The sequence below is a fragment of the Lissotriton helveticus genome, chromosome 8, assembly GCF_964261635.1.
Source record: "Lissotriton helveticus chromosome 8, aLisHel1.1, whole genome shotgun sequence".
Taxonomy (NCBI): domain Eukaryota; kingdom Metazoa; phylum Chordata; class Amphibia; order Caudata; family Salamandridae; genus Lissotriton; species Lissotriton helveticus.
In genome coordinates, this window is record NC_136069.1 from 481,066,376 (window position 1) to 481,091,569 (window position 25,194).

Below are 25,194 nucleotides of genomic sequence, written 5' to 3' on the forward strand. Positions count from 1 at the left end.
GTAAATCGCTAGTAAGAAGTTTATTCCAAGGTCTCTTTAGGCGTCGAGTAGGCTCCGCCCTGTTGAACGACTCTCTAACCAGTATGGTGATTTTAATTAGAAAGTGGTCAGTCCAACCCATAGGTTTGGGCTCTTCTATCCCAACCTCCGGGATGGTGGTAAAGACAGGGTCCAATGTGTGCCCGGCTGAGTGAGTGGCAACTTGGATCAGAGGTTTTAGTTGTAGGGATACAAGATCGGCCAATAAGTTTTTGATGGTAGAATCTTGGGTTTGGTCGAAATGAAGATTGAGATCTCCTAATATAGTGAAGTTAGCCGAACTTACCACTAAAGAGTTTGCCGTATATAGAAGCGCTTCGATGAATTTAGCAGCTGACCCAGGGGGACGGTATATATAGAGTCCGGATAGAGCAAAGTGGGGGCCCGTCGTGATCTTAAAGCGTGCACATTCACAGCCTGAAATATCTTCCTTGGTGAAGGAACAGATAAATTGCTTTTTGTAAATGACTGCGATGCCTCCGCCTCTAGCGTCTCTATTTAGAGTCTTCATTAGGTAATCACCTGGTAGTGTAAGGTTAGGTATACTAATCGTATCATCACGAAGCCAGGTTTCACATATGAAGAGTATGTCAGGGCTCTCGTCAAGTAACAGGGTGTTTACCTCTAAATTATGTTTAGTGAGATACCTGACATTCAGTTGTAGAACGGTATGAGGGGTAAGTTTGGGAGAGCCTGGTCTATGGCCGGAATGGCCGGGCCTAGGTGTAGCAAAGTTACAGGACTTCCATTGGTGGCATGTCTGTCCGAGGTGGTCTAATACCTAATCTGTCTAATAGGACCATCTATGATAAAGGCAAGCTTAATGGGGGACACTGTGGTTAGCCTACGATAGGGAATTCAGAAAGATAATGGAATACACCCACACAATGACACTGGGCACAGCAAAAACGTTGAGCTCTGGATGCAGCACATGGGGGCCAGAAATGCGCTTGCAACCAGTAATTGCGTCTACAAGGTTCATGTATCCAGGCCTGGATTCGACAAGGGCATCTACTATAGGAGGATTTCCAGCAGCTCTTTCGAGGGAGCAAAGTGGGTTTTGATGCAGGTTGACAAAAATGTTCCCAACATACTGGTGATACACCCAGGGGGAAATAACCTTACCACACTTGGGAGGGGTCAGCTGCACCATGACATGAAGGCTAAAATGGTTAGATTGGCAGCTGAGCTAGTCCCCTGCGACGTAAATTGGGCAGAGGTAATCCCCAAGGGCGAATGGCGGGGGCCAGGTCACACTCAGCAGTGGAAACTTCAAAGAGAAGGGTGAATGCAACAATGCAGAAGTTCATGAGTAACTCTGGATTCAGCATTGTATGACATGGCCTGCTTTGCGGTATAGAGTCAAAATATCGAGTTTTTAATATCGACTAGACATAATATCAAGTAAAAAATATAGAATGGACATAATATCGACTAGACATAATATAGACTACCAAAATATCGACTAGAAAATTCTATTATCGAATAGAATGGACATAATATCGAATCAAAAATATAGAATGGACATAATATCGACTAGACATAATATAGACAACAAAAATATCGAATTTAAGGTAAGGTAATATACATTTTTATTTTTTGTGTAATATAATTCTGTAGCGGATTGTGGGTTTATAGGGGAATAGGGTGGGAAGTAATTTAATTATAATTAATTAAATATGTTATTTTATTTATTGTTATTTATTTAGATTTAATTGTTAATTAATTATTAATTGGTAATTAATTAAAATATAATTGGTAATTAATTGTAATTGATTAATTGATAAATATGTTAATTTTAGTAATTTATTTTCTATAGCGGGTTGTGGGTTTATAGGGGAATAGGGTGGGAAGTAATTTAATTATAATTAATTAAATATGTTATTTTATTTATTGTTATTTATTTAGAATTGTTGAATAATTATTAATTGGTAATTAATTAAAATATAATTGGTAAATAATTTTAATTGATTAATTGATAAATGTTAATTTTAGTAATTTATTTTCTGTAGCGGGTTGTGGGTTTTATAGGGGAATAGGTTGGGAAGTAATTTAATTATAATTAATTAAATACGTTATTTTATTTATTGTTATTTATTTAGAATTAATTGTTAATTAATTAATATTTGGTAATTAATTCAAATATAATTTGTAATTTATTGTAATTGATTAATTGATAAATATGTTACTTTTATTACATTATTTTATGTAGTGGGTTGTGTGTTTATAGGGGAATAGCTTGGGATGTAATTTAATTGTAAGTAAATATATTTTTTAAATATTTTTTGTGTCTAATTTTTATTTATTTTTATAATGTAAATTAATTTATTGGCAATTGGTAAATAATTAGTATTAGTAGGTAATTTTTATTAGTAGTTAATTTTTATTTGTAATTTTAATTGATTAATTAATATATTTCATACAATTTTAAAATATTTTAATTATTGTGTAATTAAAATTAATATTTATTTTATTTATATTTATATATGAAGTATTTACTTTCCCTACTATTGCACTCACTGGAGTGGGAATAGTAATTTTTACCCCTACGCTATCCAACACTTTCCCTACTGTTGCACTCACTGGAGTGGGAATAGTAATTTTTACCCCTACGCTATCCAACGTTTTCCCTACTGTTGCACTCTCTGGAGTTGGAATAGTAATTTTTACCCCTACGCTATCCAACGTTTTCCCTACTGTTGCACTCTCTGGAGTTGGAATAGTAATTTTTACCCCTACGCTATCCAACGCTTTCCCTACTGTTGCACTCTCTGGAGTTGGAATAGTAATGTTTACCCCTACGCTATCCAATGCTTTCCCTCCTGTTGCACTCACTGGAGTGGGAATAGTAATTTTTATCTCTACGCTATCCAACGCTTTCCCTACCGTTGCACTCTTTGGAGTAGGAATAGTAATTTTTATCCCTACGCTATCCAACGCTTTCCCTACTGTTGCACTCACTGGAGTGGGAATAGTATTTTTTACCCCTATGCTATCCAACACTTTCCCTACTGTTGAACTCACTGGAGTGCGAATAGTAATTTTTACCCCTACGCTATCCAATGCTTTCCCTACTGATGCACTCTCTGGAGTTGGAATAGTAATTTTTACCCCTACGCTATCCAACGCTTTCCCTACTGTTGCACTCACTGGAGTGGGAATAGTAATTTTTATCTCTACGCTATCCAACGCTTTCCCTACTGTTGCACTCTCTGGAGTGGGAATAGTAATTTTTACCCCTATGCTATCCAATGTTTTCCCTACTGTTTCTCTCTCTGGAGTGGTAATAGTAATTTTTACCCTATCACTATCCAACGCTTGCCCTACTGTTGCACTCTCTGGAGTTGGAATAGTAAATTTTACCCCTACGCTATCCAACGGTTTCCCTACTGTTGCACTCTCTGGAGTGTGAATAGTAAATTTAACCCTCTCGCTATCCTATGGAAAAAAATATTGTATATGTTTTGTTAATAATATGTATATATATATATATATATATATATATATATGTTTTAAAATAAAAAAATAAAAATTTTAGTTACATTAATTATTAATTAAGTTTAAATTTATTTAAGTATTTTAGGTATGTTTAAATTAATTTTATTTATTATTATATTACTTTAAAATTACTTTTAAGATATTTAAAAAATTCGATATTTGGACTGTCTATATTTTTTCCTATCGATATTTTGGAGTCGATATTTTTGTACTTACCTGTTTGTAGATAGGAAGTCGATATTCTGGCATTCTATATTTTTACCTCGATATTTTGGCAAGTCGATATTTTGACTGTCGATATTCTGTCAGTGATCCCTGCTTTGCACCAGGGCACCCTGCTACTTCGCACAGAATGGGGTGCACTGTCAGACTTGGGCAATGAAGTGTTTGTAAGGAGTATTTGGGATCAGTTGATTGAGTTGAATGAGCCCTACAGCTACAGTAGTGGGGGGCTCAGCATCCGAGTAGGCCCCCCTGAGCAATGGCAGGTCTTTTGGGGTGATCCTAATGCAAAAAGTGAATATTACGTCATAAGATGGAAATGGGTCCACTAACTATGATATCCTCAAGCCATAGGGCTGTGAGAAGAATCTGACGAAGACACGTTATCCAGCAAGGGACAGTTAGTATCTTGTCAGTTAGGGGTTGGTCTTACTTCGCAAGTATAAATTGTATTGGGCTGCAACTCCAATGCAAAATACAGAGCGCTAGATGGCTAATAAGATATCACTGGTGGCTTGATATTGGTTCAGGAGGTTTATCACCTGTAAGTTAACCCTACCTGTAAACTGCATAAAGAAAATATTAATAAACTTGCTACATATTTTCCCACAAATAGAGTGTGGTCTGTTTTTTGGGATGCAACCTGTGTGTCTGTCACAGAAAGTATGTATGCCAGATGACAGTTGGGATGTTCAGTTGGGGGAGATCCACACAGCTTAGTCAGTTGGTGTAATGCCTGCACTGCCACCTGTTGCTATAAAGGAGTTACTTCTTATTGTGTGTGAGCATTCACTATAAAGGGCTTAGCCATAGTTTATACCACCCTTGTGGGGTGGGATTATGTCATGGCCACTCCTGCTTTCTGGTTTTGGTCCTTTGCACGATGTGAGATCACCTCACAAGAAAATGACTGGAACCAGGACATTAGGACGTAGGATATAATGCTCTATCCTACTAGAAAAACTGAAGACTACACTATATGTTATCTTTTCAAAATCACTGGATTTTAACCACCAAAAATACGTAGCCTGGAATAACAATTAACAGAAGCATAATCACTTGTGTCAGCTGACCCGAAGATAACATGCTCCATTCAAGTGGTCATAGTGCATTAAAAAAAAGTAAGGGAATTATGATGCTGCCACAAAAGGGGTGGGATGAGTGAGCGTGGGGGTAGGGTCAAAGGCATGGCTAAAAATATTCCTTCATTTTTTTGGTCTTTCACCTTCAGGTAACCACATACAAAATAACACACAGATTAAGTGAAAACTAAATTCAAGTTAATTTATTTATTGGGAAATACACAATCATACATTATGAAACGTCTATCCGTTAATGCACTGCAGAGGTCTATGTGTGTAACTGGAGCCCCACAGAATTGGATCCTGGTTGGTGCAATGGAGAATAGTGACTTGTGTATGCTTAGTGCTACGAGGGCCCAGTCTACGACAGAAAGCACTGTGAACATATAATTCAATATTTTAGACTCGCATTACACACAGTAGAAGATAGGCTGCTACGAAATTCACAAAAAGGTTTAAGATAAAAAATAGCTTCTAACATATACATTTCATTAATACCCAGACGGCACGTAGTGCATTTGTTTTCTGTCCTTTAACCCCTTGTATGCTCATGACGAGCTGAGCTCGTCATGGCATACAGTGCTCGGGTGCTCATGACGAGCTCAGCTCGTCATGAGCCCCACCCGTGGGGGGAGCGCCAGCGCTCCACCTGCGGGTGCCCGATTTTCAAAGTTTCTGCGGGGAAGGCAGGGGAAGACCTTCCCCTGCCTCCCCCACCCCCCGCCCGCGTCCTCAATGACGTCAGCGCGCGAGGCACACTGACCTCATTGGAGGTTCCCTTTCTCCTCCGACGTGCAGGGAAGCCATTTGCTTCCTGTGCATCGGAGGAGAAAGAGGTAAGTTTGGGGGCTGGGGCGGGAGGGATTTAAACTAAAAAGGCATCGGGGGAAAGGAATGGGTTTTCCTTTCCCTCGATGCCTCTTTAGAGCATTCCTGCTGCACGATCGTGCGATCGTGCAGCAGGAATGCCCACTAGACACCAGGGATTTTTTTTTTTATATATATATTTGACAATGTTTGTTGGTTTGGGGAGCGGCCCCTTGGGCAAGGGTCGCTCCCCTGTAGGGGGCATATGTTATAAGTTGTTGGCCACCCGGGAGGGGGCACAACTTTATTTAATTAATTTTAAATGCCTTAAAAAATCGGGCATTGTTTTGGAGAGTGGCCCCTTGGGCAAGGGCCACTCTAACGGGGGTAATTTTAGGTGTTCAATTTAGTTTTGGGGAGTGACCCCTTAGGCAAGGGTTGCTCCCCTTTAGGGGGCATATTTTTTAACTTGTTAGCCCCCCGGGAGGGGGCACAACTTTATTTATATTTTCTATTAAATTTATGAAATCGGGCATTGTTTTGGAGAATGGCCCCTTGGGCAAGGGCCACTCTCACGGGGGCCATTTTAGGTTTTCAAATTTTTTTTATTTACCCCTTAGGCAAAGGTCGCCCCCCTTTAGGGGACATTTCGTAAGCCTTTGGCTACCCCCGGGGGAGTCTAATTTTTCAAAAATATAAAGATGTGCTGGGGAGTGGCCCCTGTGGCATGGGTTACTCCCCTTGGGGGCCATTTTAGGTAGCCCACAATAGTTTTTTGTGTGTAGGGGAACGACCATCTAAGACTAGGGTCGCTCCCCTCTTGGGGGCAATTTTTTTTTTAATTTAGGGATGTGCTGGGGAGTGGCCACTTGGAGAAGGGTCACTCCCCTTGGGGGCCTTTTTTGGATGCCCACATTTTTTGTTTTGGGGCCCATCCTTTTAGCTTTGTTTGCCCCCTTGGGGGGTGGGCAAATTAAAAGTGGTAATAATTTGTTTGACACACTGTGCCAATTGTGTAAATGTAGTGGGGAGTGTCCCCTTGTGCAAAGGTCACTACCCTTTTTTGGCACAAATATTTTGCCTTGCCATTTTGGTATGCCCATGATGTTACGTTGTTGCTCACCGCAGCACCCCAGTTCAGACATGGCTATATGCAAATTAGTCTGACCCTATGCTTCATGGGAGCAGTCCAGCCCAAACTGCCCAGCCATATCTTACCTGGCCCTGAAACAACCATAATGGGACTGGGTACTGGCTAATCAGTCGTTATCAGCCAGGTTAGCTTGAGTCCCGTGGCAAAGTGAGCAAGGGACCCACCTCTGCCAACTTAGGGCAAGGGGTCAGTCTGATTTGCATTTGGCCATGTCTAACCTGGGATGGTGAATTGAGCTAAATAATGATGATGGATTAAACCAAGATCAGTTGATTGGGGGTGAGTGTTAGATTTGATCCAGGGCTCTGTCTATCATCCCCCTTTTGATGTTGTCTTGAAGGGCAGTTTTGCTGGGTTTTTTATGGGTCACTAGGGCACCAGGGTTTATTTTTATGTTGGGGATCTGCCCCTTGGACATAGGTCGTTCCCCCTTTATGGGAGGATGATTGTGGCCTTTTCTGCCCTCTTTGAGTGGCAGAGTAGCAGTCCCATCTGTTCCCAAGGGGGGCAGAAGCCAGTAGACACCAGAATTTTTAGAAATGTTGTCTTTTTGGGTGTGGCCTCAAGGGCAAGGGTTGCTCCCCTATAGATGTTATACTGTTAGGCCCACCTACCCCTTAACTTGGCATGTTGGACTAGTGTATTTTTTGTGTATGTGAATCCAATGTTTTTTTTTTTTTTAAATCTAGTCTAAAGCTTTTGATTCCTGTTTGCGGTTTCGACAGTGGTTGTTCTGCAGTTTTGTGTATTTGCATTTTTGTAGGTAAGAAAAGTATTTTTGTTGTATGTACTCCAAATGAGTAATATTGCAATGTTTTGATTTTTTTTGTAAGTGGTGTGTCTTAGTGGCATTTAGTTAGTGTTTTGAGCATGAACATTTTTGTGATGTGTTTTGCATTGTCTTATGTCTATTTTTTTCTGTTTCTTTTTTAGTGGGATATTGTGATTCATACTGTGTCAGTGCAGACTACGTGGTGGTGAGTTTAGTTGCTTCTGGCAAGTGAGTGGTATTGTTTTGCACTGTGTAGTTATTTTTGATAAAGGTGAATTTTGTTCATTGCTTATTTCACATAGTGATTGTATTTGCTGACTTGTGTGTCAAGTTACCTTTGTTAGTAATCATTATGGCTAGCCGTAGAATGACTGCTCAGCAGGTGGTAGGTATGCTTCTTGAATCTTCCTCTGAGCCGGATTATGACACTGACAGTGCGTCTGAGGGAGAGGAGGGAGGGGAAGATTCTGGCAGGGAGTTTTCTCTCCACATGGAATCATCGGATGATGAAGGTACTCTCAGTGCAGATGAAGGGCCTGTGTTAGAGGAGGACACTGCTGTGCCGATGGTGCAAGAGGCAGCTGGATTGCAGCGTGAGGCTGCTAGTCTTCCTACTGGAAGTGTTGGACTCTGGGTTGATCCTAACATGGTTCAGCCGGTGTTGCCTGCCTTTAGCGGTGATGCAGAGTGTAGAGTGGATTGTGAAAACATTTTGCCTATACAGTATTTTCAGTTATTTATGGATGATGTGTTTTTGGGTGAGATTGTTGAGCATACAAATTTGTATGCTGAACAGTTTTTGAGGGTCAACAGTGACAAACTTAAGCCCCACTCTAGAGCTACCCGGTGGACTCCCACAAATCTGTAAGAACTGAAGAAGTTTTTGGGATTGACTTTATTGACGGGTTTGTTAAAGAAGCTGAACCTGGCTTCATATTGGTCTTCCAGTCCTTTGATGGCAACAGCCATATTTCCAGTTGTTATGACTCATGATCGGTATTTACTTTTACTACGCATGTTGCATTTTGTGGATAATTCTGAGGCGTTGCCACATAGTCACCCTGACTGTGACCGTCTTTTTAAGATTCGGCCTGTTATTGATCACTTTGTTGATCGTTTTTCAGAGATTTACATTCCTGGGAAAGAAATTTCTTTTGATGAATCTTTGGTTTTGTTCAAGGGTCGTTTGGTTTTTAGGCAGTACATCCCTAGCAAGAGGGCACGCTATGGAATTAAACTGTATCTGTTGTCTGAGAGTAAGACAAGGTATGTTTTTAATTTTCGTGTGTACACTGGTAGAGATTCCACTATTGACCCCCTGGTTGTCCGTCCACTTTTGGAGTGTCAGAGAAAATTGTGTGGGATCTTGCTAGAAGACTGTTCAACAGAGGCCACCATTTGTACCTTGATAACTTCTACACTGCTGTGTAATTGTTTAAGGAATTGTTTAAAGTGGACACTTTGCATGTGGCACAATCCGCTCTAACCGCAAAGGTTTTCCAAAGGAGCTTGTTTGCAAGAAACTTCAGAGGGGTCAGTGCAGTTCCTTACGTTGTGGCGAACTACTAGCTGTGAAATTTGTGGACAGGAGGGATGTGTACATGCTGAGTACCATCCATGATGAGAGTACTTCACCTCTGCCAGTTTGGGGTCAGGTTGCTGAAGTGCACAAACCTGTGTGCATTCTGGACTACAATAAGTACATGGGTGGTGTTGACAGAGTAGATCAGAGGTTTGAACCTTACACTGCTATTCGGAAGGCTTATGTTTGGTATAAGAAGTTGGCCATCCATTTTTTCAACTTAGCAACTTTCAATGGTTTTATTGTGTTCAAGGCGTGTTCTCCTGGGTCAAAGTTAACCTTTCTTCAGTTTCAGCACTCTGTGATATCTAGCCTTGTTGTTGTGGAGCAAGTAAGTGTTCCTAGATTTGGAGTGGTGGAGGATGTGGCTTGATTGAAAGATCACCACTTTCCAGATTACATTCCTCCCACATCTACAAAAGACTTTCTCACTAGGAGATGTAGAGTCTGTTGGCGAAGAGGTTTGCGGAAGGAGTCTCGTCTTTACTGCCCTGGGTGTCCTTCTAACCCTGGGCTGTGTGTGCCTGCTTGTTATAGAGCTTACCACACACAAAAGAATTTTTGGGAGTATCCATGAGTGGCAAAATGTACTGCCTGGTCTGTGTTTTTTATATAATTTGTATTCTTTTTTAAGGTTGGCATTTGTGCAATGTTTTTAGTTACAGATTTTGTGTTACTAGATTTTTATCTATTTACAATTATTTTGTTTGTTTTGTTAAAAAAAATTCAAAATGTGATGGCGGTGTGCGTAGGCTGGCGGTCTGGGCGGAGTGGTGCTTGGCTGGCGGTGTGCGTGACGTGGCGCTTGGCTGTTGTTGTTTGTGGAGTGGTACTTGGCTGTCTGTGCGCGGAGTGGTGCTTGGCTGTCAGTGTGCGTGGAGTGGTGCTTGGCTGGAGGTGTGTGTGGAGTGGTGCTTGGCTGGCGGTGTGCGTGGAGTGATGCTTGGCTGTCGGTGTGCGTGGAGTGGTGCTTGGCTGGAGGTGTGTGTGGAGTGGTGCTTGCTGGCAGTGTGCGTGGAGTGGTGCTTTGCTGGTGGTGTGCGTGGAGTTGCGCTTGGCTGGTGGTGTGTGTGGAGTGGCGCTTGGCTGGTGGTGTGCGTGGAGTGGTACTTGGCTGTCTGTGCGTGGAGTGGTGCTTGGCTGGCGGTGTGGGTGGAGTGGTGCTTGGCTGGAGGTGTGCGTGGAGTGGTGCTTGGCTGGCGGTGTGCGTGGAGTGACGCTTGGCTGGCGGTGTGCGTGGAGTGGTGTTTGGCTGGAGGTGTGCTTGGAGTGGTATTTGGCTGGCGGTGTGTGTGGAGTGGCACTTGGCTGGTGGTGTGCGTGGAGTGGTGCTTGGCTGGTGGTGTGCGTGGAGTGGCGCTTGGCTGGTGGTGTGTGTGGCGCTTGGCTGGTGGTATGCGTGGAGAGGTACTTGGCTGTCTGTGCGCGGAGTGGTGCTTGGCTGGCGGTGTGCGTGGAGTGGCACTTGGCTGGCGGTGTGCGTGGAGTGGTTCTTGGCTGGTGGTGTGCGTGGAGTGGTATTTGGCTGGCGGTGTGTGTGGAGTGGCGCTTGGCTGGCGGTGTGCGTGGAGTGGTGCTTGGCTGGTGGTGTGCGAGGAGTGGCGCTTGGCTGGTGGTGTGTGTGCAGTGGCGCTTGGCTGGTGGTGTGCGTGGAGTGGTACTTTGCTGTCTGTGTGCGGAGTGGTGCTTGGCTGGCAGTGTATGTGGAGTTGCGATTGGCTGGCGGTGTGCGTGGAGTGGTGCTTGGCTGGTGGTGTGCGTGGAGTGGTACTTGGCTGACGGTGTGCGCGGAGTGGTGTTTGGCTGGCGGTGTGCATGGTCTGGTGCTTGGATGGTGGTGTGGGTGGACTGGCGCTCGGCTGGTGGTGTGTGAGTAATTACTTTCTGTTGGTCACTACACACACTGCTAGTTGAGTGACACTCCACGTAGTCCATCATTTTGTGTAGTTGCAGTGTCAGGAATGCGGGCGTGTGAAAGTGATGAGCCCTTGAATGGCGCTGTCTGCTGGTGTGAGTGTTGTAATGTGACGGGTCCGCGGCTGGCGATGTGAATGTCTTGTATGTGTCACACGTACGAAAGGTGTATGAATGGCCTGTAAAGAGGTTGGTGCCTTGACGTGGCTTGAGAACGCCAGACCCGTGGCATCGCTGAGCTGCACCTAAAATAAGCCATTGCGCTGCCCACGTATCATTGAATACGGATGCTCGCGTATACCGCGTAATTGAACTCCGGTTATTTTTAAGATTGTCTGTCATAGCGCAGTAACCCTCTCGGTACCGCTAAATTTTCCAGCCAGGAAATGTCACCACTAAATGTGGAATTTTAACCTTGACAACAATAATGTCATGTAATGTCCTGATGATGATGTCTGCATTTTAAGAAAGGCATCGAAACGTCGACCTCCAACCCCATATGCAAATGTCCTAAATAATTAATGAATGATGCAATGGTGCGGTTTTTGTAAATATCTTAAGTCTGACTCACTGAAACACAAGTGTACAGACAGATCCCCTGCTTTTCACATCCTTTTGTTGTTGTCTCCTGTATGTTGAAGGTCACGGCTGTGCCCGCTTGACATTACCGAGAAACGCATAAACGTAAAACTTAAATAAAAAATTGAAACCCTGTCCGGACGGACAGTAGACATACGACTTATTAAGTGTATGATCATTGTGCTCTGCGTTCATTACTTCCATATAGGGACCAATGTTCTCTACAATATGTAATGCCCAAGGTCCCTATGCTATACCTTAAGGGTACCCTTGTTCTGTCTAAACATTGACGTGGCTTTATAGCTCACGAGCTGTGAGTCAGTGGTTCAGTTTCTCATAATTTCAATTATTCGCAGTGCATTTCATATTTGTGAAATTACTTGCAAATACAATTGTAAAAAAACTGAATCATCACTCACGCTCGTGCCAAATCCAACCAGTATGTGTGTGTGCTTGCAGATTAGATGGCTGTGCAGTAATATTTGTCTTTTTTCTCTTTCTGAAGTAGGGTGTACCTTGTCCCTTTTTGTGAATGTTGTAATGTGTTGCTTTTCCTTCTGGATGGTGTCAATGGTCTGGTGTGTATCAGGTTTGAAAGGTGCATGAAAGGCCTGTAAAACGGTTGGTGCCTTGTCGTGGCTTTACAGCTCATGAGTTGCGAGTCACTGGTTCGGTTTTTATGCATTTATTTATTGACAGAGCATTTCATTTCGTTGAAATATCTTGTTAATAACATTTTATGTACTGAACCATCACTCGCCCTCGTGCCAAATCCAACCTGTATGTGTGTGTCTTTGAGGAATAGATAGCCATGCTGGAATGTTTGACTTTTGAGTAACTCTGTTAAGGTGTACATTACAGCTATAAATAACTTACTAAATGTAGATATTATTCTTAAACCATGGGAGTATATGGTCATGTCTTTCTTGTGAATTCTATAGGCTTTTTTTTTATCCACAATGTCCTGCAAACTTGAAAATGTCTGTCACAATTTCCATGCAATATTGTCCCGCTCTCAAATTGAAAACTTAATTCAGTCAAAACAATTTGGTTTTGCAAAGGGGTATTAAACTGTATCTGTTGTCTGAGAGTAAGACAGGGTATGTTTTTAGTTTTCGTGTGTACACTGGTAGAGATTCCACTATTGACCCCCTGGTTGTCCGTCCACTTTTGGAGTGTCAGAGAAAATTGTGTGGGATCTTGCTAGAAGACTGTTCAACAGAGGCCACCATTTGTACCTTGATAACTTCTACACTGCTGTGCAATTGTTTAAGGAATTGTTTAAAGTGGACACTTTCCATGTGGCACAATCCGCTCTAACCGCAAAGGTTTTCCAAAGGAGCTTGTTTGCAAGAAACTTCAGAGGGGTCAGTGCAGTTCCTTACGTTGTGGCCAGTGGCGGTGCGTCCATTGGGGGCGTTGGGGCGTTGCCCCACTAGCCATGGACGACCGCTGCTGGTGCCAGCAACATATAATTTACATTTACAGTATTTAAAAGTTCCTAGTTTACTGTAAAATAAAGCCGAGCGCACAGCGCTACAGGGCCGGGACGAGCCCGACAGAATCGGGCATTGCGTATGGAAGTGGGCCGTGCTGCGGCAGAGAGTGATTGACAGCGCACACAGGCAGGCAGCCAGAGCGTAAGCAGCTGCAGCGGGGTCACTGGTGACTACGCATGTAACAGCCAGGAGTGCTCATAATTGAGACTGGCCTGCGCATGCGTAGTACCTAATAAACCTGCCCCCCCCCCTGTAGCACTGAGAGACATGGCAGGGACCCGGGGCCCCGGTCTTAATATGGGCAGATTTTCTCCTGCTCGTAGTCCAATCCTGGCGCAGTGGCGCTGTTAAGCCTGCGCCAGGATTGGCTGAGTAGAGCAGGCAGGGTCAGGATCATGGTGCCGCGCCTGGGTGTTTGCTGCTAGACAGTAATGGCCAATCACATATGGCTATATCAAGCCAAGTTGAGGTGATTGGCCATTTCTGAAAGCTGCAGTGACGTGACGACGAAGGAACTTCAAGGAAGGTTCTAGAAGTTGAAGCGATCCAAGCGCGTGACGGTGACTGACTCGGACTCCTCCTGACTCGTCGTCGTATCGTATCATGGCAAATTAATGTAAGTGCAACGTTATGTATTATTACAGTAGTTAGTAGTACTATGTATGCAGTTTAGTCTTTTTTTACACCCTCTCTCCTGTCCGACCTGACTCGCAGGCTCCTGGTGCTACAATACCTCTAGGAATAAAGGGCATCAGAGGGCAGTATTATTAAAATCACCTCTAGTCTAGAGGTGGGGGCATGTAGACTGAGGCCTGCTGCACTGATATCTATACTAAATGGGCCTGGGAGTCGGGAGTCAGGACCCTTCCTTCGTGTGTGAGTGCGTGTCCGACACTCAGATGGGCGGAGCTGAGGCCTGCTGCACTAAACGGGCCTGCACTGCAGTGCGACAGGTCGCCGACCTATGGTTTTGGACACTATTAATATTAATAGCATGGCAAGTAGAAAGTGTGTGGCGTGTTTGCCTTTTTGACATTCTGACATGATTGCCTGCATGGATGTGTCTTCAACATGCATACATGTTTCAAACTGTTCAAAAGAGACAACATCAGGAATACCCCTGATCAAACCTAGAGATGTGTAGTGCGACAATTATACATTAGACCCTTTAGAAGAATATTTTAAACAGTATGGAATTCATTTTGTCTCACTTTCAGCTCTCTGTGTCGGATCTGAATTGAGTTAGACAAAAGGAGGAAGTAAACATAGTTTCACTTAGCACAGAATGCTAGACTGACATAAATTGTAATAGGATTGTCAGTGTAATCTCATTCTTTAATGGGCTGTCATTAGCAAAGAAAATGCACCAATGCCTCCCTATGGTGGCATTCGTATTCCCCAATTGACCCAAACATTGTACAGCTGTCTGCACACAGTTACAGTCTAGTGCATCTCTTCATTGTTCACTTGAGTGTAATTATTGAGGCCGGATTTAGAGTGGCGGACAGGTTACTGTCAATTTAAATAAATGTCTGGCTGCCTATGAGGTCATTTGGATCACCACTACATTTAATGGAAAACCATGTCACATCCACATTTTGGTATTGCATCACTATAAAATGCTGTTATTGTAGCCTTCAGATTTTAGCTATGTTCACAATGTGATATGTAGACCTGTGGATGGAACTTGGACTTTGGCTGCGACAAATCATTTCATGTATTTGGGTTGCTGACAGCAATGAAACGTATATGACAGGAGTCAGCATAGTGTGTTTATACTGAGCAAGCTGCTTCTAACAGCTTGCCATTCGCTGCTCGGGGTAGTTTGACAGGCCAACTGATGCATTTTAGAACCTTCGGTGTTTTGCCGATGAGTGGTGTCTGCTGAACTGTCCGCAAGAGGGTCCTGTGGCTCCGCTAATGGCAGGCGGCAGCCATTAGTCGTGATGGTTTGAAGCATCTACCCTATTGCACAGATGTTCATTAGCAGAGTCCTTCCTGTTCAATACAGGCTGACTGGAAGAGATGATAAAGGCTGCAAGGCAAGCATCACCTGTTTAAATTTACATGTACCTTCCTCCTGCAGTGTGTGTAGTGTTTTTTTCGATCTACTGGAGGGTGGCTTCTAGCCCAAGGGAATTTCTGGATCATCTTTATGAGCGGTGCAAGGCTTTGATGGATTACTTCATGACCTGTGCAAGTCTTTGAAGAAATCTTAGATGACACCAGCACAAAGGCACCTTATTCTGAAACTATGTGGACAGACCAAGTTCCTATTCTTTTGGTCAATTCATGTCCCAACTCCATTTTGGTTCAAAATGGAAACACAGGAACTTTATTTATCGGTAAGCGCAAGTCAAATTCTATTAAATTGCAGCCACGAACAGACAGAAATATTCGAAATTGAAGAGAACTTGTGCCCCCCCCCTTTCTATACTCCTGTGTAACAGTTTTCTACCATATATGCCTGGGAGAAATCATCATGCAGTTCTCTTTCCTCGATGTTCCTTATGCTGTCTAAATGCAAAATATTGTTTAGTGGCAGGTTAGGCTTCTCAGCACCTATGGATACAGAATTGATTTACATTGGTTTGCCATGTTATCTAAGATGTCCTGATTGCAAGAACAGTAATATATATGTTCTCTCTTAAATGGAGGGACTCCAGAGGGGCCTTTCAGATAAACTGTTTTAGTCTGTCTCCATGTTTCTCTGCTGACCTGCATTGTTTAAAGTTACCTTATTAACAACAAGTCTCCTTGATAGCTGTAGATGTGAGTGGGCTCTTTTGTTTGCACCAGTATTCCTGCTTGACAGTAGTGTCTCGTGATAGGAGTGCCGCGTGGCAGTGGGGCGGGGTGGAGGAGGAGCTGGGTGGGGGCGAGTAAACTACAGAATATGGCCCAACGGAGGTAAGTAAACAAATACATAAATGAAACTAATTTTGTTGCACGCACTGCATCACATTTGGCAGTGCAGCGCGCGCAATGAAATTTGTTTTATTTATTTATTTGTTTACTTACCTCTGGTCGGCCGTATGCCGTAGTTTACTTACCCCCGCCCGCAGCATTCCCACCACGAGCCGCTACTGTTGCTTGATGAGTATTATAGAGACACTGCCAAGAGAAAGTCTTGCATTCAAGAACTTGTATCCATGGAGGGTGCAGGGCCAGAATGTCGTAGTCAGAATACAATCCGACAAAAATATCTTTTGCTAAAATATCTCCCAATTGGAGTTAGTAAGAGATGTTTTCGCCCACCGTCTAAAGCATTTGAATTTTCCAGCACTCTTACCTATGGCTTGTAGATAGATTTGGGCAGCCGCTATTCGAATTTGTCAGCCAGTATTTTCATTGGCATAGCCTACAGGTCGCGCCTTTGGGACCTTATAATGTTGTTGCACCAAGGATATTGTTAATGTTTTTCCTAGAGAGAGATCAGAGTTTTGTGTAATGAAAGTTTTGACTCATGGAAAGGTAGCGGATAAGGTTAATGCGCCTGCTGCAAAGAACATGTACCTGATGCAGATCACAAAATGCTGTAAATAGGTCAGTGAGTCACTGCATTTCTCAGTTAAATCATTTTGTCACTTGCAGTTCGTAAGTAAAAATCCTAACATACAACAGTGAACTATTGAAAACTGCAAGGTTAAAATTGTACTGTTATGTGTCCCCCCCCTTTGTTTGATTACCCTAATGTCTCAAAAATAATTTGTTATATTTTTATTTCCAGCACCTGTGAAAGCCTGACAACCTGAACCTTTACCCAACTTTTTGGGCAATTTTTGGAGAAAGAACAAGAGGCCCAACCTCCTTGCTGCTCTTTCATCCCGGCTACGACCCAGCAAACAACCGTGTTCAAGGTAAGGAAACTGATGATACTTTTTTGTAGCTTGGAGATAGGGCTATGTTTGTGGTCACTCACTCTACATGGTGGTTGGGGTAGGTGCACATTCTGAACATTGTACCCTGACTGGATGGAATTTAATGATACTGAGCCTGCCCTTAGCCCTGTGCTTTGGGCAATAATGGTTGTTAAAGGCACTATCTATCCTTGCCTTGTTAAAGGCCCTCAAACTGTGTCTGTTTCAGTGCCACTATGGCACACAGAGGAAGCAGGCAGTCAGGCTGTATTTTTTTCCCTATCCTGTTGTCCAAAGGGGAGCGTTATGTAGGAGAGTAGGGTCTGCTTCCCTATGGTCACCCCATTTCTTTGCTTTTTGCTTTACTGGTTTATGACTTAGAAAGGCTGTGGGCCTGCTAATCAGACCCACAGCACAGCTGTTCTCTCTCTAAATTCACACAATGTACTTTAGGTGCATTTGCCAATTGGGTATTGGGTCACTCTTGTGAGTCCCTGTATAGTGTACCATAGGTACCTAGGGCATAGGTGCACCCAAGGCCTACCAGGGGCTGGAGCATGTATTATGCCACCCCTGGCTGGCCATTAACATGAGCTGTTGGAGCTATATCACTTGCTGTCATGCACAAGATATATGTATTTGTACTGACATTTGATATTATTGCACCAAATCTTATACGTTGTACTTTGACTATTGACAGGCTTCTTTCATATTGGTACGGACAGCATCAGCAAGATGAATACGGTACAACAGTTAGTTACACGGTCATTCCATGCACGCCCACTAGAAGATAAACTACAGATAAAGAGGTTACGACCTCATCAGCCTGACCTTCAACTCCAACAAGTTACCAAGGACAGAGGAAAATGTTACAATCGTACATTCTCCAAAACCTGGTACACAAAAGCTGATTGGCTTACAGGGTGCCCTTCAAAAAACAGACTGTTCTGCTTCCCCTGCTTGCTGTTTAATGGTGACTTTCCTTGGACAAAAGAAGGCGTGTTGGACTTGAAGCATCTGTCTGAAAAAATAAAGAAGCATGCACACTCAAAAAAGCATATGGAAAACGTGACGAGACTGGGAATGTTAGGAGACGCACCGATTGAGCAGCACATCAGCGATGCATATCGACAAACAATACAGAAACACAATCAAACAGTTGATAGAAATAGACACATACTATCGAAAATAATTGATTGCATTCGTTTCTGTGGTGCTTTCGAACTGGCATTGCGAGGCCATGATGAATCGGAAGGGTCCACAAATCCTGGAATATTCATGGGTCTTGTAGATTTAGTAGCAAGCATAGACAAGGAAATGGAATCACATTTAGCAAGTGCTACAGTCTTTAAGGGCACCTCTAAAACGATACAAAATGAACTCCTGGAGTGTATGCTAGAAATTATGAGAAGCCATATTGTCCAAGAGTTGCAAAACACAGACTTTGTGGCTATTCAGGCTGATGACACCACTGATGTGGCCACACAAACGCAGTCCGTATGAGTCTTTCGGTACCTGGACAAAGGCTATAATGTTGTGGAGCGGTTCTATGGTTTCACTCATTTAAAAAACTCCACTGCAGAAACCATTACTGCTGCTATACTGCATCAACTCAACTTTATTTTCCCAGAGGTGCATCAAAGAAAAAAACTTATTGCACAAAGCTATGATGGTGCGTCCGTAATGAGTGGAAGCCATGGTGGCGTACAGAAAAGAATTAGAGATGTCTACCCGTATGCTCATTATGTGCACTGTCATGCCCACCAACTTAATCTTATCATGCAACAGGCAGTATCGAAGATCCGAGAGACACAAATTTTCTTTCGGGATATAGGAGGCATGGCAGCATTCTTCTCACGTTCCCCAAAAAGAATGGAAGCACTTCAGGAGATTGTGGACAAAAGGGTTCCGAGGGGAGCCTCAACTCGTTGGAACTATAACATACGTACAGTCCAACTAATATTTCAATATAGGGAGGACCTTGTGAAATGTTTTCAAGCCATAGAAACCAATGAAACCTTTGATTTCAACAGTCACAGTGAAGCCCGTGGCTTTGCTAGAACACTAAAAGATAGAGAGTTTCAGTTCTTTCTATTTTTATTTGATAAGATAATGTTACATGTCGAGAGTTTATACAATCAGTTACAAGGACGAGACATAGATACTGTCTTTGTGAAAAGATGTACCACGGACTTTGTCGCAAGCATAAACAAAGTGAGAGATGAGGTTGACAATTTAGACAGCCAACTGCCAGCCGGTTCAATTTTTTCAAACCACAGGACAAACATCACCACTCTGGTACAAAGGGCAAAAGAGATATGTGACATTGTAATTGTACATGCACAAGACCGTTTTGCTTTCACAAAACATTTGGAGAGTGCCGCATTATTGGAAAGTACATACTTTGCCAAATATAATGAATCCTTCCCTGAGCATGCTCTGCATGCGGCTGTGGAAGCTTATCCGATGCTCAACCAAGAGGACCTGAAAAGTGAGTTGACCGTAATGTACTCAATGCCTGTGTACCAGAAGGCCACAAATGCCAGGTCTTTGCTGTCTTTAATTCATGAACTTCATATGGAAAAGACATTTACAGAGACAGTAGCTTTACTAAAAATAGTAATTACCACTCCTATGACCACCTCAGAGGCAGAACGATCTTTTTCCACCTTAAATAGGATTAAGACATTCCTGAGGAACACCATGCTTCAGGAAAGACTCAATGCATTAGCAATGCTCTCTATAGAGAGCGAGCTTGTTCAAAATATTGCTGACTTTAACATTCAAGTAATTGAAAAATTTGCTGCGCTTAAAGACAGACATGCAGAATTTAGATACAAAAAGTAAATATGTTGAATGGTGATAGTTTGTAACCTGTTTAGTTGGTTCTTTTGTTTGCAGTTTAAATAAAAACAATCTGTGAGGTTCTCAGCATTGTATCTTGAAGTCTGTTATAAAGCTCTGTGGTTATACTGAATAAGCAGCTACCTATGTTATATGACAGCTCTTTAATAATGTAATACCTGCACTTTCACAATTGCTTTATTAACCTTCCTGCTTCCTCAAAGTTTCTTGAAAATGCACCATTTTTCCACTCATTTTTCAAAATTTTCTCGGGGGGAATTCCCCCCGAACCCTCCTTAGGGGGTTCGGGCTCGCACGCTACGCTCGCTCGCTATGGTGCAGTATGCTGACGAGTTTCTGCCCCACCACTTTCAAATGTCACCAGCCGCCACTGGTTGTGGCGAACTACTAGCTGTGAAATTTGTGGACAGGAGGGATGTGTACATGCTGAGTACCATCCATGATGAGAGTACTTCACCTCTGCCAGTTTGGGGTCAGGTTGCTGAAGTGCACAAACCTGTGTGCATTCTGGACTACAATAAGTACATGGGTGGTGTTGACAGAGTAGATCAGAGGATGGAACCTTACACTGCTATTCGGAAGGCTTATGTTTGGTATAAGAAGTTGGCCATCCATTTTTTCAACTTAGCAACTTTCAATGGTTTTATTGTGTTCAAGGCGTGTTCTCCTGGGTCAAAGTTAACCTTTCTTCAGTTTCAGCACTCTGTGATATCTAGCCTTGTTGTTGTGGAGCAATTAAGTGTTCCTAGATTCGGAGTGGGGGAGGATGTGGCTCGATTGAAAGATCACCCCTTTCCAGATTACATTCCTCCCACATCTACAAAAGACTTTCTCACTAGGAGATGTAGAGTCTGTTGGAAGAGGTTTGCGGAAGGAGTCTCGTCTTTACTGCCCTGGGTGTCCTTCTAACCCTGGGCTGTGTGTGCCTGCTTGTTATAGAGCTTACCACACACAAAAGAATTTTGGGGAGTATCCATGAGTGGTAAAATGTACTGCCTGGTCTGTGTTTTTTAAATAATTTGTATTCTTTTTTAAGGTTGGCATTTGTGCAATGTTTTTAGTTACAGATTTTGTGTTACTAGATTTTTATCTATTTGCAATTATTTTGTTTGTTTTGTTAAAAAAATTTCAAAATGTGATGGCGGTGTGCGTAGGCTGGCGGTGTGGGCGGAGTGGTGCTTGGCTGGCGGTGTGCGTGACGTGGCGCTTGGCTGTTGTTGTTTGTGGAGTGGTACTTGGCTGCCTGTGCGCGGAGTGGTGCTTGGCTGTCGGTGTGCGTGGAGTGGTGCTTGGCTGGAGGTGTGTGTGGAGTGGTGCTTGGCTGGCGGTGTGCGTGGAGTGACGCTTGGCTGGCGGTGTGCGTGGAGTGGTGCTTGGCTGGCGTTATGTGTGGAGTGGTGCTTAGCTGGCAGTGTGCGTGGAGTGGTGCTTTGCTGGTGGTGTGCGTGGAGTTGCGCTTGGCTGGTGGTGTGTGTGGAGTGGCGCTTGGCTGGTGGTGTGCGTGGAGTGGTACTTGGCTGTCTGTGCGCGGAGTGGTGCTTGGCTGGTGGTGTGCGTGGAGTGGTGCTTGGCTGGAGGTGTGCCTGGAGTGGTGCTTGGCTGGCGGTGTGCGTGGAGTGACGCTTGGCTGGCGGTGTGCGTGGAGTGGTGTTTGGCTGGAGGTGTGCTTGGAGTGGTATTTGGCTGGCGGTGTGTGTGGAGTGGCACTTGGCTGGCGGTGTGCATGGAGTGGTGCTTGGCTGGTGGTGTGCGTGGAGTGGCGCTTGGCTGGTGGTGTGTGTGGAGTGGCGCTTGGCAGGTGGTATGCGTGGAGAGGTACTTGGCTGTCTGTGCGCGGAGTGGTGCTTGGCTGGCGGTGTGCGTGGAGTGGCACTTGGCTGGCGGTGTGCGTGGAGTGGTTCTTGGCTGGTGGTGTGCGTGGAGTGGTATTTGGCTGGCGGTGTGTGTGGAGTGGCGCTTGGCTGGCGGTGTGCGTGGAGTGGTGCTTGGCTGGTGGTGTGCGTGGAGTGGCGCTTGGCTGGTGGTGTGTGTGGAGTGGTGCTTGGCTGGTGGTGTGCATGGAGTGGTACTTTGCTGTCTGTGTGCGGAGTGGTGCTTGGCTGGCAGTGTCTGTGGAGTGGCACTTGGCTGGCGGTGTGCATGGAGTGGTGCTTGGCTGGTGGTGTGCGTGGAGTGGTACTTGGCTGTCGGTGTGCGCGGAGTGGTGTTTGGCTGGCGGTGTGCATGGTCTGGTGCTTGGATGGTGGTGTGGGTGGACTGGCGCTCGGCTGGCGGTGTGTGAGTAATTACTTTCTGTTGGTCACTACACACACTGCTAGTTGAGTGACACTCCACGTAGTCCATCATTTTGTGTAGTTGCAGTGTCAGGAATGCGGGCGTGTGAAAGTAATGGGCCCTTGAATGGCACTGTCTGCTGGTGTGAGTGTTGTAATGTGATGGGTCCGCGGCTGGCGATGTGAATGTTTTGTATGTGTCACACGTACGAAAGGTGTATGAATGGCCTGTAAAGAGGTTGGTGCCTTGACGTGGCTTTATAGCTCACAAGCTGTGAGTCAGTGGTTCAGTTTCTCATAATTTCAATAATTCGCAGTGCATTTCATTTTTGTGAAATTACTTGCAAATACAATTGTATGTACTGAATCATCACTCACGCTTGTGCCAAACCCAACCAGTATGTGTGTGTGCTTGCGGATTAGATGGCTGTGCAGTAATATTTGTCTTTTTTCTCTTTCTGAAGTAGGGTGTACCTTGTCCATTTTTGTGAATGTTGTAATGTGTTGCTTTTCCTTCTGGATGGTGTCAATGGTCTGGTGTGTATCAGGTTTGAAAGGTGCATGAATGGCCTGTAAAACGGTTGGTGCCTTGTCGTGGCTTTACAGCTCACGAGTTGCGAGTCACTGGTTCAGTTTTTATGCATTTATTTATTGACAGAGCATTTCATTTTGTTGAAATATCTTGTTAATAACATTTTATGTACTGAACCATCACTCGCCCTCGTGTCAAATCCAACCTGTATGTGTGTGTCTTTGAGGAATAGATAGCCGTGCTGGAATGTTTGACTTTTGAGTAACTCTGTTAAGGTGTACATTACAGCTATAAATAACTTACTAAATGTAGATATTATTGTTAAACCATGGGAGTATATGGTCATGTCTTTCTTGTGAATTCTATTGTTTTTTTTTGTATCCACAATGTCCTGCAAACTTGAAAATGTCTGTCACAATTTCCATGCAATATTGTCCCAAGAATCTCACGCTCTCAAATTGAAAACTTAATTCAGTCAAAACAATTTGGTTTTGCAAGGGGGTATTAAACTGTATCTGTTGTCTGAGAGTAAGACAGGGTATGTTTTTAATTTTCGTGTGTACACTGGTAGAGATTCCACTATTGACCCCCCTGGTTGTCCGTCCACTTTTGGAGAGTCAGAGAAAATTGTGTGGGATCTTGCTAGAAGACTGTTCAACAGATGCCACCATTTGTACCTTGATAACTTCTACACTGCTGTGCAATTGTTTAAGGAATTGTTTAAAGTGGACACGTTGCTTGTGGCACAATCCGTTCTAACCGCAAAGGTTTTCCAAAGGAGCTTGTTTGCAAGAAACTTCAGAGGGGTCAGTGCAGTTCCTTACGTTGTGGCGAACTACTAGCTGTGAAATTTGTGGACAGGAGGGATGTGTACATGCTGAGTACCATCCATGATGAGAGTACTTCACCTCTGCCAGTTTGTGGTCAGGTTGCTGAAGTGCACAAACCTGTGTGCATTCTGGACTACAATAAGTACATGGGTGGTGTTGACTGAGTAGATCAGAGGTTGGAACCTTACACTGCTATTCGGAAGGCTTATGTTTGGTATAAGAAGTTGGCCATCCATTTTTTCAACTTAGCAACTTTCAATGCTTTTATTGTGTTCAAGGCGTGTTTTCCTGGGTCAAAGTTAACCTTTCTTCAGTGTCAGCACTCTGTGATATCTAGCCTTGTTGTTGTGGAGCAAGTAAGTGTTCCTAGATTTGGAGTGGTGGAGGATGTGGCTCGATTGAAAGATCACCACTTTCCAGATTACATTCCTCCCACATCTACAAAAGACTTTCTCACTAGGAGATGTAGAGTCTGTTGGCGAAGAGGTTTGCGGAAGGAGTCTCGTCTTTACTGCCCTGGGTGTCCTTCTAACCCTGGTCTGTGTGTGCCTGCTTGTTATAGAGCTTACCACACACAAAAGAATTTTTGGGAGTATCCATGAGTGGTAAAATGTACTGCCTGGTCTGTGTTTTTTAAATAATTTGTATTCTTTTTTAAGGTTGGCATTTGTGCAATGTTTTTAGTTACAGATTTTGTGTTACTAGATTTTTATCTATTTGCAATTATTTTGTTTGTTTTGTTAAAAAAAATTCAAAATGTGATGGCGGTGTGCGTAGGCTGGCGGTGTGGGCGGAGTGGTGCTTGGCTGGCGGTGTGCGTGACGTGGCGCTTGGCTGTTGTTGTTTGTGGAGTGGTACTTGGCTGTCTGTGCGCGGAGTGGTGCTTGGCTGTCGCTGTGCGTGGAGTGTTGTTTGGCTGGAGGTGTGTGTGCAGTGGTGCTTGGCTGGCGGTGTGCGTGGAGTGACGCTTGGCTGGCGGATGTGCGTGGAGTGGTGCTTGGCTGGAGGTATGTGTGGAGTGGTGCTTGGCTGGCAGTGTGCGTGGAGTGGTGCTTTGCTGGTGGTGTGCTTGGAGTTGCGCTTGGCTGGTGGTGTGTGTGGAGTGGCGCTTGGCTGGTGGTGTGCGTGGAGTGGTACTTGGCTGTCTGTGCGCGGAGTGGTGCTTGGCTGGCGGTGTGCGTGGAATGGTGCTTGGCTGGCGGTGTGCGTGGAGTGGTGCTTGGCTGGCGGTGTGCGTGGAGTGACGCTTGGCTGGCGGTGTGCGTGGAGTGGTGTTTGGCTGGAGGTGTGCTTGGAGTGGTATTTGGCTGGCGGTGTGTGTGGAGTGGTGCTTGGCTGGCGGTGTGCGTGGAGTGGTGCTTGGCTGGTGGTGTGCGTGGAGTTGCGCTTGGCTGGTGGCGTGTGTGGAATGGCGCTTGGCTGGTGGTATGCGTGGAGAGGTACTTGGCTGTCTGTGCGCGGCGTGGTGTTTGGCTGGAGGTGTGCTTGGAGTGGTATTTGGCTGGCGGTGTGTGTGGAGTGGTGCTTGGCTGGCGGTGTGCGTGGAGTGGTGCTTGGCTGGTGGTGTGCGTGGAGTGGCGCTTGGCTGGTGGTGTGTGTGGAGTGGCGCTTGGCTGGTGGTATGCGTGGAGAGGTACTTGGCTTTCTGTGCACGGCGAGGTGCATGGCTGGTGGTGTGCGTGGAGTG